At 36.4% G+C, this 7,239-nt stretch overlaps 1 pseudogene; it reads right to left on the bottom strand.

The window, feature by feature from the left end:
• Positions 1-1,253: 1,253 nt before the first annotated feature.
• Positions 1,254-7,033, bottom strand: LOC121790866 (annotated as a pseudogene).
• Between the last annotated feature and the right edge of the window lie 206 nt (positions 7,034-7,239).

The following is a 7,239-nucleotide window of genomic DNA, read 5'->3' as shown; positions in this document are numbered from 1 at the left end:
TAGAATTCTTCTAAAGGAAGTTAGTAATATTCCAATTTATTACTGATTTATGTATGCCTTCTGTAATTCCATAAACCGTGCGCATATGAACGTATGTATAGTGCATGCATAATTTAATTTGATCAACACAGACTGAATTTCAGAGTGTTCTCTAGTTTTACATTATTTTATAATCTTAAATTTACAATAATGAAGCCACTAAACTAGTACTACTAATAATTAAACATATGGAGTATTACTTAATATATGATCACAAATAAAAAATTAGTGACACATCATTCCCAAATAGATGACGGCATACATATAAATCTTTAATCAAATTTCATAGAGAAAATTAGAAAACACAGCTTTCAACAACTCATTCCAGCATTCAATTTATTGAAGGTGCCACTTGCATATTCAAACTGAGAAGTGAGAGGTGTATACGTAATTAAATTACAAATTTAGTTATAGTCTTCATAAGTTTATATTCTATGATAATAGTATTCAAAAAAATTGTTTATATGTAAAACTAAGTGTTGTAATATATTAATTTTTTAAAAATTCAATATCTACTTATTTATATTTTTGGTTCCGTCACTAGCTCTTCAATTAACTCTTGAATCAAATAAATACCAATAATAGACTTTATTCCCTATCAATTTCAACTATTTGCACTTCACATCAGATTCTATCATTATTTGCACTTGATTGCGAGAAGTTACCAAAACAAAATTAATAAATGAAGTAGCTAGTTTGAGAATAAATGGAGTAGTTCATTGTTGTCTATCTCCACTTCCATCCACAAAATATTTTCAGCTAAACGTACACATACTGATGCATTATACGTGTTATTTTCTTCCTAATGGATTAATATTTCTACATCATGTTCAATTCGCATTGTGGAAAATCATGAAATAATAATCAAGCACATAGTGACAAATTACCTAAAGATTGGTGAAATAATGTGAGTCTAACTTTGATGATGTAGATTTACAAAACTTTAGCATTAACCAGAATTAACCTTCACTTAATCATCGTTGCACTCATTTGTATCAAATTTATTCTCCATTTAATGATAGGTCACTTTAAGCGTAAATACACTTTCCACCTAGCCAAACTTAATTATAGTTTGCATTCTATACTAAATTATTGTAATTATTTTTACAGGAGATGGTATGAATTAATAAAAAAATCCAGTATCCTTCCTAACTCTGACATAGGACGATGAATATGAGATAAAATTATGCACAAATATATTGAGAGAAAAAAAATAGATAAAATATGCAACAAGAGGAATTTAGATTTCAGTGAAGTAATTTTAAAGGAGAGACAAGAAGACTAGTATCCAAGATTCCTGTAAATAATGAAACCAAGGATATAGTAATATATTCCCAGCGCATCCAGTTGTGGGGATGGGATAATCGAATGCTATAAACAGCAAGGAAAATGGAAAATAAATTTGCTCTTACCAACACATTATCGACGTTATTTCTAAAACTTTCCGGTTTCAATCTCTTCAACACATCAGCATTCTTGAATTATTACAGAAGATCTCCGATCTTCTGCAATTTGATTCGACATATTCGAGCATCGCCTCTGTCAGTGAAGTTTTCTAGGCCTCCCTCCTTTGGGATGGTATATCTTTTCAAGAGATCAGAAGTTTCTACCTCGTGCATCCATTGTGTTAAGTCATCATCATCATCTCATCATATTTCACTCGAGGAATTTCCATTTCCAAGGCTCTTAACACGTATCAGTTTCTGTAGAAACATCTCCATTCTCATGTGTATTGTGCAACTCTCTGTTTTCCAATAAGCCACCATTTTCACGCGGTAAACAAGACTTTGCAACTTCTTCTGTATGGTTATTCAGGTGGCTTTTACAGTCCGGCGTAACACTTTTCTTTAGTGGCTGTTTTCCCAGAAAACCAGGAGGGAAGAGTGGCTTACACTTTTCCGTGGAACTTCCTCCATCTGCTTTCTTCGTAGACTTTATCGTATCAGAGGATGATGAGCCATTCCCGGGCCCAATATTTCCATTATTAGATGTCGAACTAGCAGAGTGCTCTTTATCTGAGATCTCACCGGCAGTAGTATCCCTGGCTGGGATACTACAAGTGTTACTGTCTACATCATCTTTACAGTTCCCAACTGTAGTGGTGGCCACTTCAGTCAACTGTCTGGATGAACCCAATTCGATATTGATTTCATTTCCACAATTCGCTTTAACATCAGAAGTGGACGAAGATGTCCCATAACTCTTTGGCATCCACTTCTGTAGAAGTAGTATCAATCACTGAAGAGCTAGTGAGATATGTCTCCTCATCATGATTTCCAGTGGAAGGAACCTCTTTTGGTGTGGTGGGCAATACATCTTTGTGATGTTCAGCATCATTGACAATGGGCAAACTTAAGTCGGCCATTTTTGCGTCTCCTTTTGCATCTGCAGTTAATGAACTTTTTCCCCCACCATTGACCTGATACCCCAAACCATTTGTAGATGATTGCTCCAAATCGACAAAACTGTCAGTGCAAACTACATCAGGCAATGACTCAGCATGTTGTATTGTGGAAGAAGAGCCCACTTCAGTTATTTTCACTTTCTCACTTTCTTCTTTCATCAGCAATTCAGTGGGAAGCAAGCATGATGGGCGAGCATGTATTCTGTCAAAACCAGTGCAAGCCTAATATAATCGCACACCAATTAAGATGCTGTTCAAATGATATCAAGCACTAACAAGCATGCAGAAGCAGAGCCTAAGCCAATTATTTTAAGTCCTGTCTGAGGCAGGACCTGAGGACAGCATAAGTACTAGGGTGGTGTTAGCAGTTGCCGGTGGCTCTGCTTGGGGATTTCGAGCATACCCATTTGGACGCATTTAAACAGCGTATACACAGATATATATTCACTTCACAGGGACTTCACATTTAGAGTCTTTAGAAACAAACAGTCTAAACCCATAACTACTACCAAAAAACTTGAGGAGAATATTTATTAGATGAACTATCTTATACATGATCTTGCTTCTCATCTTATTCAAAACCTTTTGTTAATCTTTATTAACCCTGTAAAATGATAGAATTACCTGCTGTACAAGAGCATATAGGCTCCCTGTGAAAGCACCTCATCCAAATCAACGCTAGCAACCTAAATAAGAATACCAATATGCAAGTTTGATCGTCTGATTATCTGACGAGCTAAACGAACAATGACATAGTCTAGCAGGAAGATCAGAAACTGTTACCCTGCAATCATCAATTCTGTACCAGCTTCCACGGAAATCCTTAATATAACATATGTAATGGCCAAAATAAGATGCATTCAGCATGTCCACATGGACAATAACAGCATACAGCTTGTAAGTATCATTTCCATCTTCCAATTCACTCATGTATGGGCTAAGATCCAATGTCTCTGGGAAAGTCACCCTCTTATTAAGTTTCCCAAATCTTCCACTCTGCACAAGGAGGAACAAACGTGGAGTAGAGCTCAACATAATACTGACACTATTACTCACATTTTAACTTACTTGGCAAAAGGTAAAACATGGACACATGTATAGGAGCAACAACACAAGTATAAATGAACTTGCCACTATTGAAAGTCCTACGATACTGCATAAAGTGAAGCTGAATATCAGTTTTAGACACCATACGGATGATTTATTCAAAATGAAAAAACCTCCTGAAAATTATCTTTTCATTAGCACGCCAACATTTTGTTAAGGTGCTACACTACTACTATTCTGATTAACATATTTAAGCATATTAAAAGCTTACGCTTCATCTTCTTCTACAGAATCAAGATATCAGGGGAAAGAGAATCAGCACAATAGATGCAAAGACCATACCTGGAATCTTTTCAAGGCAATTGTAAGAATGTTTGGTGCTCGGTCAACAGTAAGGCGCTTCCAAGCCATGACATATGCATTGCAACTGCAATGACAACACATCCAGATTGGTCAAAAGTTGCAATGTCTGTTATAAAGGTAATAGCACTTTCATGTTATATAACTTGATATCAACAATTACTACGCAGAATTATATGGAATGACATGGGCATCAGTTAAAATAATAAAATGTGAGTCAAGTGGTTCAAATGAAAGCAATAAAATAAGTGAAGTTCATTTGGCAGATGGAGATACCAAAATAACGGATTAAAAGGTAGTTATAATAATGATAATCCAGCCACACACATACCCTGGCAGATGAAAGTATGAGAAAGCACAAATGGCATAAGCAATAACTAGTGATAATGTGTCCATTTAAACTGCTCAAAAGTGAATTTTAAATTCAGGACAAGATTATAATATGACTGTTAAGAATAAATATTGCTATAAAATGTAAACTTGTGAACATAGCACTCACCCATCACATTTATACATATTATCCCCATGAAGCCGCTCTTTGGCAGTAAATTGATCCAAACACTCCTCCAAAGATCCAGCATCCCCGTGAATTTCAACAGTTAAATCCATCATATTTTCAAATTGGTTTGAAACATTGTTGCATTCCCCGCATATAACCTGAAAGCGGACCAGATTAACCAAGCAATTCGATGCAGGATCTTTAGCATTTGAGGAAATCATCAGAAGAACTGAAAAAGCAAACACACACAAACAATAAAAGCTTGACTTCTTTATGCATGCTACCCGTGATCGAAGACGACCCCCAAATATATGTTGAATTAGGGTTGTCTCTTGATAGCTAGGATGAACTACCTTTTCTCCACCAAATTCATCAAGGCACACAGACTGCATCGTGTCAATGGCAAACCTGAAAAGCAACTGCATGTTACACTTATGCCAACTTCTTTTTTCCTTGTTGGGGGGGGGGGGGGAGACACAACCACATGTGGGAAAAGTTATAATGACCTCATAAACTCATGGGCATCCTCCTGTTTCCCATATCCAAGATTACCACCTAAGTTAGGCAATCTTGAAAGAATGTTCATTGGAGAAAAAGGATTATCACTTCGGCTAGCCCTTTCCATGTGCAATTGAAACTCACAAAGAAAGCACCAATCATCCCTTTGACCTGGATGACACATAGATGCAATGAAATGTCAAAATCACCAACCAATACATACAAGAAAAATGGGAATACTGTGTTATTGTATTTATATAGAATATTATATATATATATATATATATATATATATATATATATACACACAGAGAGAGAGAGAGAGAGATTAATGGAGGTAGTTACATTCTCTGCGGTGGCCTTTCTCCAACAAGTAGGCAACAAGTGGCCGGGTGTATGCGAGGACACTGAAGAACCACATTAGCAAAGCAACTGTACAAAAGCAAGTGGGTCAATAATTATTGGTATTTGACATTTATATTTTAAGCATAAAAGTCAGATGGGAGAACAGAATAATCCAATACCTGTTTCCACAGTTAAGAAGTCCACAAGGAGGATAGCCTGGTTTGTCCCAAGTGAAAAATTCTAGAAATTCCTCATATGGGAAAAGTATCTGAAAAAGAACGGTAATAGGAAATACATATTCAAGCATGTAAATACTAAAATGTAAGTTAGAAATCAGAAAATGAGATGGTCAAATACTTTGTTTGAAGGTTTGTAATCTTTGAGCTTCCGTCCAAAGGTGTTACTGAAGCTTTCCTTCCCTCAAATTGGATTTTGGCATTTTATAGTTAGCTTTGTACAGTGACTTCATCTCTTTGCATCTTAACTTGTGCTCAGACCAGTGAGATTTTGACAAGCTTCAGAGCTGGAATTTTGGCAGGCATAATAAGTACTCCGTATTAGCTAAATAGCAGGGTGAGTATTAATAAATATTGATACATCATAACTTATAAATATGACCTTATTTACGAGATTACACTGCATGAAAATGTAATAGCATCAAAGAAAATCCAATGAAGTAATGGATAGTTTTTCTCTGTCACTATACCCTGTCTGCGATTTCAAACTCATGGCCATAACTTTTTTCTTGTAAACACAATCCAGGAATGAGATATCGATAACAACCTTAGCCAGATGAAGAAAATAGGAAAGGTAAAATTTGACTTAACCACGGGTGTCTATTTTTACAAACTCTGAAGCAGGCACAATTTCTCAAGATAAACACGGAATCCAAATTGTTGTAATCAAAATTAGAAAACTGGTTCAAAAACATAAGACATATAATGACAAACCATGCTAATAAGCACAAATATAATTCTCAATGCAGCATCTCACTGCATCTGATAACAATCGCATGCATAAAGAAATTTCCGATATTAGATCATATCAAATGTCCAATTGGGATAGCAACCATTATGATGCTGTGCAATTTTCATTTTTTAGTGCTCTGCAAAACACGGATAGAGCCTTTTGTTCACTCTCCTTAACTGGGAACCAACACAGCAAAACAATTTGATTCCTTTACGAGCAGAGGTCAAGAACCAGTAATACTACAGTGCATTGAGCTGAAAAGCTAGTAATTTTCCATATCACATGCCTGCATTATGCCGATGCGTTTAATGATTGCTTCCTCTCTTTTCTAAATTATTCTAATCAGTAATCACCCTATCCCACTCAAGAAGTACAACTTTTCGATTATTTCATATACAGACAAACCTCACCCGTTTTCGCCAAGGCATGATGTATAAAGCAAGCCGTAATGAATAAAAGAAAAAAACCCAAAATTCCAAAACAAAATTGACATGCATAAATTAAGGCAATTCAGTGTTAAACACAAAATGAAGCAATTATAAGCATTATTAACACGTAATTACCAGTACTTGACCATCTTGCAGCCGGCGCACTGTTTCTTGGTGAGATTGCCGCACACGACGCAGGAATCAAAGCCCTCGGCAGCGCCGCCGGCCATACTGTCCCTCTTCCGGCGATCCAAGGACGAATAATCGGCGGCGGAGGAATCGAAGCTGGAGTCCACCACGAAGTACCTCGACGCCGTGTTCCGCACCAAATACAGCATGCCGGAAATCCCAACTAACGCCAACACTATGAATTGCAGGAACCAGTTAAGATCCGCCGCGACATGCATTTACAATATGGAATTTCCTCAGGATGAACTGATCTGATTTGAGATATCATTAATTTAATTACTGGGATTTAGGGTGTCCACTAAAAGGCGGACACGCCCAATAGCCTCGCCCCAGTTTTTGTCCATAGTCCAATTTTGTTGTTCATAGCCCCAAAATTCTATTTCCGCCACTATAGTGGACAACTCCAATAGCCCCCAAATTTTATAATCAATTTTCATTTTTAAATATTTTTTAGTTTCAAT

This window comes from Salvia splendens, unplaced genomic scaffold (genome assembly GCF_004379255.2).
Source record: "Salvia splendens isolate huo1 unplaced genomic scaffold, SspV2 ctg641, whole genome shotgun sequence".
Classification (NCBI taxonomy): domain Eukaryota; kingdom Viridiplantae; phylum Streptophyta; class Magnoliopsida; order Lamiales; family Lamiaceae; genus Salvia; species Salvia splendens.
Note: the sequence above shows the minus strand (reverse complement) of the source record. Positions and strands in the feature narration are given on the sequence as shown.